This window comes from Copadichromis virginalis, linkage group LG17 (genome assembly GCF_057382275.1).
Source record: "Copadichromis virginalis isolate Kocher_CV1m ecotype Utaka linkage group LG17, C_Virginalis_male_GT1.1, whole genome shotgun sequence".
In the NCBI taxonomy this organism is placed as follows: Eukaryota; Metazoa; Chordata; class Actinopteri; order Cichliformes; family Cichlidae; genus Copadichromis; species Copadichromis virginalis.
The window spans coordinates 38,830,044-38,843,176 of NC_140634.1; positions in this window are offsets into that span (position 1 = coordinate 38,830,044).

Sequence of the window (13,133 nt, forward strand, 5' to 3'; positions counted from 1 at the left end):
AGGACATCATCATGTGGCGTGTGTGTCTGTGTTTATCTTGGTGTTTGCATATGGATGAACTTATGTGTAGAAAGTGAGCAAATAAAAAGATTGTCACATGTGTGTGTGTCTGTTTGTGTTGGGTTTTTTCAACCACGGGGATTTACTACTTAAGTAATGCAAGCATGATTAGGAAACATTGCCATCTGGTAGTTTGAGGGGGTGCTGAGACACATGCACACGAGCATGTGCGCTTGCTCAAACAAACACACAACAATGCACACATGCAAACAGGTGCACGAGACGAGACGCGCTCAGAAATGCCATCATGTAATAAATAATTCAAATAAACTGAGAAAAGACAGCTACATCCTTCACTGTCCTCAGATTCTCATCAGGCAATCACACGCCTACAGTATGCTCACAAAACACATACGTAAACATTGCTACTGCGCCACAAGAGGTTTGTCTGTGTCGGCTGCTGATTTCACCGATTCTTCCGCTAATATAAAGCACGGTGCACAGGTACACTGCAGATTTACTTTGATTATCGTTTCCCTTGTGAGAAAATATTCACCATCTTTTATCTCAGGTGAGAATAAACTCACTGTGAGGTCTGCAAGCAAAAATAGATCATTCCCAGGTGATGTTTCTTTAAAATCCCTTTCTGGATTACATTTAAAGCTATTTTATGTCACTTTTTCTTTTTTTAAACTGCTGTCTCATGTGCTAAACAATTGCTGTTATTCATGTGCACAGCAGCTTGGATCAGTCTGACCTTGAAAGCCACAGAGCCGAGTGGATGAACCAAGCTCAGTTGTGGGGTGACTGTTGTTTTTCTCCATGATTATAGATATAATACTTCTTGGTGGTCAGATTTTTTATTGTGATAAAGGTGTCAAGAAATGATACCTTTGGATGGTAGGCAGTAAACCGAGGTATCAGTCTTGACCTCATCTGGGAAATTTGTTGCATTTATTTAATTTCTTAATAAGCAGTGGAGCAAACTTGATTATCACAGCATCTTTAGCTCAGAGACGACCTTTCCCCTTTTCTGCCAACGTGGCTGCTGATGCCTAAATATCCAGTTACGTACATGATTTGATGTCATTTTAATCAAATAGCCAACACATGATTGAAGTGCAGACTTTCAGCTTTAATTCAAGGGATTCAACAGAAATACTGCAATAACTGTTCAGGAATTACAACATTTTTTATACACAGTGCAGAGGCTCAATATTAATTGAACAGCTAACTGACAGCCAGTTTTATGGCCAGGTAAGGAAGCAGACGTAGTACCTGAAGTTGATTTAAGGTGTTGCATTTTTATTTTACAGCTTTTCAATGTAATGAGGATGGAGGGAGGCTATAATTAGTCAGGAAAGTAAACTTATCAGAGAGATAGCAAAAGCTTTAGAAGTTGGCAAATTGAGAATCGGTTACATTTTTATAAGGAAGAAATACAAAAAAGCCTGAGAAACCACAGAAACGATCTTTGGATGATGACGGAATAGTTTCCATTGTTAGGAAAAACAACTACACAAAATCCATCTCGTATCTCCGGACTTAAATCTACAGCAGAAAAGTTGGGAAGAGTTAACTGTGCTTTCAGACTGCTGCTCAGGAAAGTTCATTTGAAATTGCTAATTTCACACTCTTTACCCTGATTACCGATCATGACAGATCATGTTCTCTGGGACCAACTGCGTCACACTCTGATTTTTTTCATAAAGCGACATTAAACAAATATGAGTGTAGTGCTGTATAAATAACTGCTCTTCACACATATGCTCATGTCTCATTTAGAAAGCGCGCGCTGTTTTACTTTTCGGTGTGTGAGGTGTGCTGAGAGGTGCTGCCTACACACTGCTACTTCACTCTCTCTGAGTTTAACTGTCAGTCCTCACAGCAGGATTTCCAGACATGACTCACTGGCATAACCCTGCATGTGTGAACGTGAACACACACACACACACACGCACGCACCACTCATAATTGCTGGCATCAATACAGGTTATACAAGTAAATGTGGGGGCAACACTTTAGTCATTTTTATTCCTGCTTGATGTTCAGTCTAAGCTTAGATGACTCCACACAAACAGAGAGAACCAAACAGTGTGGGACACAAAACTTTCTTTCACATCTGCACTGAAGATACTCACAAAAACAAAATTGCACCTTCGTGGAGCCTGACTTATTCATCAGTCACACATCCAGCTTTTTACAGCAAAGAAATGATCGAACAAATACAAATGTCCTTTTTTCCTTACCTCTTTCAGAAGGGCTGAGAACATCATGAAAAAACGTTACACACTCTGTGCACCATCTGTTTAAGCTCATCATGTCAGGCAGGTGCCTCAGGTCAATCCACACACACACACACGCACGCACACACACAAACGCACACAGAATAAAAACAGCTTGAAAAACAGACATTTCACTGTCTTACATGTTATTTAAAGGGCTGTGTAATATTTAATGAAATACTTCATTTAAGACTTCACTATTTGTTATATTTAACACTCATGTTGAAAATGTTAAATAGAGTGATCTGAGTCATTCGTTTGCTATTACTTACTCTTTTTTTTAAATGTCACTACGATCCTTTTTTCTTGGTAAATAAGTATAAAGTGTAAATGCACAATTTGAGGTTGTTGCAACTGAATTTCCATCATGCTTGGATCTTAAATTTGACCTGGAGTGGTTTGTGTGCCATTCTGATTCTGCAGACCTGCAGTCTGAGAGAGCAAGTAACCATCCAAGAGCCTGACAGGTTTGTTATTTCAATCAGCAGACAGTTTGTCTGCAGCTCCGGGTGAGCACAGCGATGCACAAATAGTTCAGTGGTACATACATGAAAAAAAAATTACCCATATAGTCAGTCACTCGCATGTTTTTACAAACAATTTTGAATCAGGTTAAAAATCACACACTCACGCAGCTGTAGTGTCACCAGTGTGCGCTGGCCGTGTGGAGTGGAGAGTTGTGGACCCAAATGCAGACAAATCACACGCGGAAACGTCGATACTAACAAAAAGCGAGCCGTTTGAAAAGGCTGGTGAAAATAATACAAAACAAAACGTTAAAGGCAAAAGAACATGAAACTGAACAATAACCTAAACTGGGAAAACTAACATAAAGCAAACAAACTGGGAACACGGGGAGACGCGGAAGGTTAACAGACAATCTGACGGACCGAAAGACGGCTAAACACCTAAATACACACGAGGGTGACGAGGGAAAAGGAAACACGGGAACGCAGCTGGGACGAATGAACGTGAAGACAAGACAGGAGGAAGCAATCTGAACACACAGAATGTGGGACGCAAGACTGTCAAAATAAAACAGGAAGCACGGGGACAAAGACACGCAGGCTTGTAATAACATCAGGGAAATAGAAACGGGAGGCAGAGCACGGACATAACTAAGAAACAAATACAGAGAACCTGATGGCCTGCTGACATGAAGGGAGAAAAAGACATCACTGAGACACACAGAGGACGAGGGAGTTGTGGACACGGGGACCTGACTTACAGACTGCACACACAACACCAAAACCAACATAGGGGGGAAGCAGACACAAGGACACACACATGAACAGAGACAGGGACACAGTGGACAAAGACACGAGATGAACCTAATAAACAAGGAATTAAACTGTTCATAAGTAAATTCAGAGACGTAATAAGAATGAAATCTTAACTAACCAGTTACCCAAAAATAATCATAATAATAAACACAACAGACACCAAAACACAAGAAAACACTGGGTCACATGACCCAGACCCTGAACATGCTAAAAGGTTCCTACAGAATCAACCCTAAACTCTTGCATTAGCCTATAATATGCTGCTAATCCAGCATGCTTTACTGAGATCATGTGCGAAACACTTTATAGACAGAGAGTTACACCGCAGCCAAGTTTTAGGCTGTGTGTAGATTCCATTAAACCACTGAGGGAAATCATACTGCGCTGTCTCTTTATTTATGCCTATAAATGTTTGTCTTCATGAATGCCAGCGGTAGAGTGAAATGTAATGTGTGTTGATGGAGTTCATGTCACGGTGGTGGAACGGACTCGGGCGCAGACTGAGAAAGCACGGTTCAACAATACTTTATTAATCCCACTGGTGCGCTATGTACACATGAAGGGGGGGAAACACCAGGGTCCCGGGGATCAATAGGCTGGGGAAACACTTCTTCGCACTTGCTCCGCTCCCTGTCCAAACAATCTCCACACAAGCAGCCCACTCATGCTCACGGGGTCCAGGGGTCACAAAAGGGCTGATCCAGGTAAACCTATTAACACAGACGAGGGTAAGTCGGAGGCAAGCACGGGAACAACAGAATCGCAATGAAGCCAGGCAATGCTAACGAGAGTTACTCAATATTCCAGCGACGAGTAGCTTAAGAAGAGCTGCAAACCACCGGAGATCAGCTGCAGGTGCGTGGGCCAAGGGCGGGAGCCCATTCAGAGCTCCGCCCAGGCAGACAGGTAGGAGAGAGAGAGAGCGCAAGGCCACACTGTGGCCACACTGGGCTGGCCGGGGAGGCACAGGGACCAGGACAGTTCAGTCCTGTTTTTGTTTTATCTATGAAAAGGCTCCAGTCCAGTGAAAGGGTAAGTAAGGTCAGGTATCCTTTATTGATCCTTGCAGGGGAGCTCGTTCTCTCCATTTATTCCATCAGCCCGTCCTAAATGTTAAGAATAGTGGAGTCATCATGGAGCACCTCAGGGCCTTGTGCCTTGGTCAATAACAAAGTGACATTAGGATTAACCTGAAGAGCCTCGCTGTGAGGCTATAGTGAATTTTTTATCACTGCCTCCATCAAGGAGGTTTTTTTCAGTTTGTGTTCGTGTCATTCTGTCTGCAAACACACAAAAAGGTCAACTTATAACTTATAACTTAGAAACTATGACTCTTACAAGTGAAGTGTGCATTGTCAACATATAGAAAGCACCATATAAAGATTTAAAATATTATAGCACCAACTCCATAACCAAGAAGGCCCAACAGCATTTCTACTTCCTGCTGAAGCTGAGAACAGCCCATCTCCCTCCACCCAGTCTCACCACCTTCTACAGAGGGACATCATCACCGTCTGGCTTGGTAACTGCAACGTATCGGATCGCAGTACCCTACAATGGATGGTGAGAGCAGCTGAGAAAATCATTGGAGCCTCCCTCCATCACAGACACTTATCACACCCTCTGCATCCTGCTGCCTTCTGGCAAGAGATACAGGAGCATCCGGTGACCCGAATGACACACACACGCTTTCATGCACCAAGTGAATTTTTGCACAATACTCAGTCTTTTGCACATTTCTATTGCACTGTTGTGTCTGTATCGTTCTGTCTGGTGTTGCACTGTCTTTGTTTTGGTTTTTTGCAGTTTTTGACATTGCACTTTATGTCGTCCTGTGTTGATTGTCTGTTATAAGTCATCTGTAGCACCGTGGTCTGAAAGGAACGTTGTCTCATTTCACTGTGCACTGTAGCACTGCACATGGTTGGAATGTCAATAAAGCTGCTTGCCTTATAGAAGTTTGCACTCTCAGCGTGATCCTTGTTTTATATCAAACAGCTGTTTTAAATGTTCATTGCAATGAATGTGGCAGGTGTAGTCTGCTCTGAGCGTGTTGAGAGAATAGCTAACAGCTCATGTTTGTGCAGTTTGTTTCTTACAAGCTATGTGAATGAAATAAAGTAGCTTTCAGTTTCTTTAATGACACAAAATGTAATGCAAATAGATAAATAACATTAGAGTCTTGTAGCATAGAGGCTTTTTGTATATAAGACAATGGCTACAAAAGTAATGTATATTGATAGTTTCAGGATTTTATTTTATTTTTTTTATTTTTTATTTTTATTTTTTGTCAACATATTATTTACATGAAATTGTGGGATCTTTTTTGACTGTAATTAAAAAAAAAAATCAAGCAAATGCAGTAAGACCTACGAGGCCGATGGGTCTCTTATAAATCTCATAATGAACCACATTCTGCTTTTCAACTCCAACACAACAGCTGTTTTTCTGAAGCTGCCTCTTTCTCCTCTCCGACATGTCGCATTAACATCTGTGTCAGTAAAATATGTTCCTACAATTTCCTCAGGTTGATTGACAGTGCTCTGATGAATGAGTGTTCAGAGAGCAATCGTTGTGAACTCAAACACTCTGCATAAACAGCATTTACAGCACAGCCTGGGAGTGTCGACCTATGACAACGGATGGAAAAAAAAGGCACTTTGTCCATACAAGGAGGCTGGAAATTAATAAGTTCTCCTTTCCTTTTCAGCCTCTTGCATTTAGTCACTAGGATGATGAAATTGTTAAAAAAATATCCAGGCTGATGATATGAAAATGTAAAGGTTAATTTTAGCTGGTTTTAGAGAAAAGTGTGAATTTTGCAGATTTGTTTTTAGATGTATTTGCCATCTGAAGTTCCTGCAACTCGTCTGAATGAATAATATCCCAAATGATAAACGTACAGTAAAAAGAGAACATTGCATTAAAATGGGTAAGCCGCACCTGCTGAGAAGAGTCTGTTTTAGTAATGAATGAAAGCTTAGGTAGGATATTGACATTGGACATGAAGGACATTGTCATGGCAATAAGGAAAGGTGGTTATTTTCAGCTCTCATGAGACAGGAAGACGAAGGAGTTACAGTAAAGTAAACATAAGTGTACTGTACGTGTGCGGCTGTGTTTGTGGGGAGGCGTCTGTTCTACATCCAAGTCAACAACAGCAGCCTGTGGGGTTAAAAACGTGACCTTTAACCTGATCTGTGTGTCTATCCCTGTCTTCCCATTTCCCTGCTGTTTCAAACCTCAAACGAGGTCTAATTCTATCGAGTAATGTCTAAAATAAACACTTAACAGAGCTAAGACTGCTTTCTGTTTATATCACACTAAACGTTGCACCCATCTACACTAGCTAGGAACATTTATAAACTTATCTACCATCACAAATTAAAAATCCCATGTCACTGTTGTTCAAAGCATAATTTACCCCACTGAGATCATAAGCTGACCAAACGAGGAAGCTCTTTACCGTGCATGGAGGGTTTCACCCAAAATCCAGCACCCTGAGACAGCAAACAGCCATGTACATCAGGAAGATGGCTGCAATTAACTACATGCTTAATGAATACTTCAGACAGCAGAAACCTGAGAAAGGAGAGGAGCAGGGAGAAGAACCATCATGGAAGGAGATGAAGTGGCAACATCCAGAAGTCCAAAGCTGGACTGAAAGACACCACAGATGCACTAATCATGGCAGCACAGGAACAAGCTCTGAGCACAAGATCCACAGAGGCTGGGGTCCATCACACCAGGTAAGACCCCAGGTACAGGCTGTGTAAAGATGCCCCCGAGACAATCCAGCACATAACACTTGTAGTGGATGATGTGTGTGCAGCTACCAGCCGAGAGCTGCAGCAGCGGAATGAATAAAGATGTCTCAAAACTGTGATCTGGACCCGCTGTGTCTCATTCACACCACACAACTATTCAGAGGAGACTGTGTGAATCAGGCCTTTATGGTCAAACAGCTGCTAAGAAACCACGACTAAGGAAAAGCAACAAGCAAAAGAGATTTGTTTGGGCCAAGAAACACAAAGAATACACATTAGACCAGTGGAAATCTGTGCTTTGGTCTGATGACTCCAAATTTGAGATCTTTGGCTCCACCTGCCGTGTCTTTGTGCGACACAGAAAAGGTGAAAGGATGCATGGTTCCCACTGTGAAGCACGGAGGAGGAGGAGTGTCCTGTTGGAGATTGTTGAATCAATCCCCAACAGTGGTGACACTGTTGGGGATTGATTCAAAATTGAAAGACACATGAACCAGCAGGGCTACCACAGCATCCTGCAGCGACACGCCATCCCATCATTTATTTTTCAACAGGACAATGACCCCAAACACACCTCCAGGCTGTGTGAGGCCTATTTGACCAAGAAGGAGAGTGATGGAGTGGCCTGGCCTCCACAGTCACCTGACCTAAACCCAGTGGAGATGGTTTGGGATGAGATGAAGCGCAGAGTGAAGGCCAAAGGTCCAACAAGTGCTCAGCATCTCTGGGAACTCCTTCAAGACTGCTGGAAAACCATTTAAGGCGACGACCTCATGAAGCTCATCGAGAGGACGCCAAGAGTGAGCAAAGCAGTAATCACAGCAAAGGGCGTATATTTCAAAGAATCTGAAACTTAAAACATGTTCTCAGTTATTTCAAACTTTTTTATTTACTACATAATTCATTATGTGTTCATTCACAGTTTTGATGCCTTTCAGAGAGAATCTACGACGTAAATAGTCATGAAAATAAAAACAACATTAAACCCATTAACCATTAGCTGCAAACTTTTGACTGGTAGTGTGTGTATATATATAGATATATATCTGTATATATACCTATTGATTTGTCATGGTAAAAATAAAAGCTAGTCTGCTACCAAATTAGCTGATTTCAGTGTTTATGTTATTCTGGGGGGAAAAGCACGCTGCATCAATCTTGTGTCTCTGGTGGTCAGACCAGACACCATTATGCTATAATGGTAGTGTTATTGGAGGAGGGGATGATGAGGAAGATTAAGATGACCATCTGTTGCCTGACAGTCAGCTCAGATCAGCATGTGGATGTACTGACTGCTACGAAGCTTATGCTGAAATGACTAGAAATGGGAGCTAAATGTGTAAAGAAAAAAAGTGTGTATAGATAGATAGATAGATAGATAGATAGATAGATAGATAGATAGATAGATAGATAGATAGATAGATAGATAGATAGATAGATAGATAGATAGATAGATAGATGATACTGTATGTACCAGCAAAATACTGTGAGGCAGCCAACAGGGAGGCTGGGTTTGCATAAAAACGATCTAATCCTCACTCACCGACTGAATAGAAGAAATGAATTATTGAATAACTGAATGAATCAGCGTATTGCTGAGTTAACCTTGAGGTCTCTTACTTTTTTCAAAGGTCTTTAGAAAAGCAATCATTGCTTTACTTTGATTAGAGCAAAAAGATCTTAATTTTAAGACTAACAGCTACAACGTTAACATAATACATACAAAATGTCTGTTACACAAACTTCTCATTAAAATAAAGTCTGATTTCTTGAGCTATAACTACACAAAGCTGGACTTGTGGCATGTTTAACTTAAAGTCACTATATTGTACAATATTCATGTTTAATACATCAGTTTTGTGGGCGTTTTATTTTGCTCCATTTCACTAATCATAAATTAAGCAAAGTGGACTTTAACAAGTATCTGCATGTGCTTCCAAGTCTGACCTCATTTGTCGTTCACATTTTATATAACTACTCCCAAAGTCTTTAATTCATGTTTAGCTTTTGACCTGATATGAGTGATTACTGCATACTTCCTGCCCCATTCAGCGCCTCATGCCAATCTGTCGTCTCTTAATCCAGCCCCTTTACTTCTTTCTATATCCATCTTTGTCTTTTTAAGACCCAAACTCTTCTTCCGATTCTCAGCTTAATCCTCAGTTTTGATTTCCATCTCAGTCGCTGCACAGTTAATCCCTCTTTTCATGCCCCTTCATTCCTCCCGCTCTTTAGGTCAACCTGCTTCTTCTACAAATCCAGTTAGGAAAAAGTTTGAACTCTGTGTCAAAATGAGAATAAAAATCCCCAAAGTGCAACAATTTGCAAACCTCATACAGCCACATTTTATTCACAGAAGAACATAATAAACATATCAAATAGAAAATGAGAAAATGTACCACTTAGGGAAAGATTTTAGCTTATTTGAGTTTCATGACAGCAACACCACGGCGTAGCATTCCCTCTTCTTCAAACAGCTGTCCAGAAACGTCCGGTAGCCATGGAGACCAGCTTCTGGACTTTTGTGATGTTGCTCCATTGTTGTCTGATAGACGATTCTAACTGCTCAACATTCCTGGGTCTTCTTTGATGTAACATCTGGAGTGCAAGCAAGTCACCTAAGCACCCACACTCTTCTACTATGAAGCTGTGCTGTTGTACTAGATGCAGAATGCAGTTTAACATTGTCTCACTAAAATGTGCGAGAGCTTCGCTTGAAAAGAAATAGTCTGTATGGTAGTATATGTTGCTCTATACCACAGGTGTCCAACTCCAGGCCTCGAGGGCCGGAGTCCTGCAGGTTTTAGACGTGTGCTTGATCCAACACAGCTGATTTAAACGGCTAAATGACCTCCTCAACATGTCCTGAAGTTCTCCAGAGGCCTGGGAATGAACTAATCGTGTGATTCAGGTGTGTTGACCCAGGGTGAGATCTAAAACCTGCAGGACACCCGCCCTCGAGGCCTGGAGTTGCCCACCCCTGCTCTATACCTTTCAGCAATGATGGTACACTAAAGCACCTGCATGCTATCAGAGATGCAGGTTTTGAACTGAGAGCTGATAACAAAGGACACAGTTTCACTCCTCTTTAGTCTGGAGGACAAATTTCACATTTTTATTCTGACCACAGCAGTTTTCATTTTTAAATTCTGGCCTAAAGTTTTCTGGCTCTTGTTCACAGATATCTTCATCCTAGCAGAGCTTTAACCTACATTTGTGGATGACACAGTGAACTGTGTTCACAGACTGAGATTGGAAGTGATCCCAAACCCAGGCGCTGATTTCCACGTGATGACAGAACCGTGACTCTTTGAAATGCATCCTTAGGCCCCCTCATAAGGAGCCGATTGATGCATCAAGAAATGTTATGTTGACAAATATTATTCTGCAATTTGTAAACGTAGTTGTGAACCCCCGTCCATCTTTACTTCTGAGAAAATCATACACTTGTTATACCTAATCTTGTTATTGATTAACCCAATTATCTGCAACCTTTCCCTCCAGCTCTTTCCTTATAGTACTACTAACCTTTCCAGCTTTTTGTTGCCCGTCTCAACTTTCTGAGATTTGTTAATTCCATCAAAGTCAAAGTGTTTGTGGTATACTGACCACTCTAAATGTCCTGCAGAGCCACTGACTCTACAAACTGGCCCAGATTTGACTAATCAGTTTACAGGTGTACAGTTTGAACATGATGCTTGTGTCAAACTAAGTAGGTCGTTCCAATCAAATAAGGATCTATTTTTGGTGCATATAAAAGTTGCTGTTGCAGAAAAAAAGGCAAACCTGAAATATACAAAACTCCTTTGTAATGGTAACATAATCTCACTGGATAGTTTTTACTTCAAAGAAGCTTCCCAGTGATCTGAATAGTTTTTATCTCACAGTTAATGCTTCTATAATACTCATTTCTAGAGATGAATAACCGGTGTGGCTTTTTCAGATTTGCTCCTGTAAATGGTGCGAGCTGTACCGCTCTAAGGTCAAAACTTGAGCTTATGAAAGGTCAGGGTTATATCGTTTTATCAGTTGGTTACTTGCTGACATGAGCTCAGAGACAGTTGTTGAGTGCGTTTATGCATTTCAACCTGGGACAGACAATACCGAGGATGTAACTGTCCTCAAAAGAAAAGGTCCAAAAACTTCTTGTTTGTTACACACTGGTCATATTCAAGGAGCTGCAGCCGAGACGGTTGGATGATATTTGAACATGCTGGCGTTTTAATTCAGCATTTAAAGTTCCCTCCATGCTGCTGGATGTTGCTGTTTATGGAGTTTTTCTGTTATAAAAAGACTCTGTTGTTAAATGCTTTAACAATTCAGCCCAAACCATCAATGAATGTTTGAATGTAAAATCTGATCAGTCTATTTTTATTAATGGGCTGTGTGACCGAGGCCTTTAAGGTAGCACTTATTAAATCATTACTATCATTTGACTCAGCTGACTTAAAGAACTTTAAGAGGCAGTTTGGATTGCTACCTTAAATGATACTAAATTACCAGGACTCAATGATGATTTAGATCTTTCGCCATTTCTCTGATTGAGCAATTTTTTTATATGTTGTGCAGTTGTCATATTGGTATTGGGATATATTTATTTATTTATTATATGCTGCCTTAAATAGGAGCAATGACCTGCTGTTTGTTTGTGTGTTTTTCATGAATGTAACTGTCCATTGTTCTATATTTATTAGGGCTGTCATGTTAACGTGTCACGATTAACGCAATTAAAGGTTTTTTTGTTTTTTTAATGAGAGACATTAGTTTACAATGACAATACAATCTGTTCCCCTCACATATTTGTTAGTTTTTCTTACATGAACAGATACAATAATACACACACACGCGCTTAAATAAAATTGAAAAAACAAACAAACAAACAAAACAAAACCTAAGAAGAAACCCAAAACAAACACAAACAACAAACCCCAAAACACACACACACAAAAAAAAAGGGGGGGGGGGGGGTGATATTAATCAGCTGGTAGAGCCAATTAAAGTTTTTAGTGCAATCAACCCGTCTGGAGCGCAGGACGGACAAACTTTGGACAAACTAACCGAAATGAGTTGACAGAGGAATTTCTGGGATTTTGAGTCATTCTGCGCTGAAGATGGGTTGATTGTGTTAAAAATTGTAATTGCGTTAATCATGACATCGCCGCATTAACACGTTAATGTTGACAGCCCTAATATCTATATATTATATATTTTTTGACGGTTTGTTTGTTTTTTAGGTATAGCATTGATGTATTATTATTTTTGCCTATATACATAATTTGAAGAATTAAGTACTATCGGTAATCATCTCCCTTTATTTAGTTATTTATTTATTTGTTTAGATAAATAACAGCAAACCTTTTCAACAACATAATTAGATTCAGTGTTAGTTATTGGTAGAGTCTTTGTGTGTTAACACACAGCACATCACAGCAATTACAGGAAATGGTGAATACGTCTCATTTCAGTAAGCTGATGGAGTGTCTCTACCTGCCTCCCTTCTCATTAAATCCTTTGAAAGGACATTATTTGTGGTAATGAGCAAAGCTGCTGCAAAAATACAGTTTGCAGTTTAATTTTGCCCAAAACAAAGAAGAAACATTTCAGGGTTTTTTCTTCAAAGTATTAAATGTTTTAATGTGGTACGACTCCCTCCATTTGGTACTTTACTCATACTGTAACTAATACGCTTTTATAGCCTCGGAGGGTCAACAGCAAGTCTGAATAATCTCCTGATGTTGGGGTTTATCTCTCAGGAGTGCCTTTGACCCTCATCTGTTATTTATTCCAGTTATATCTTA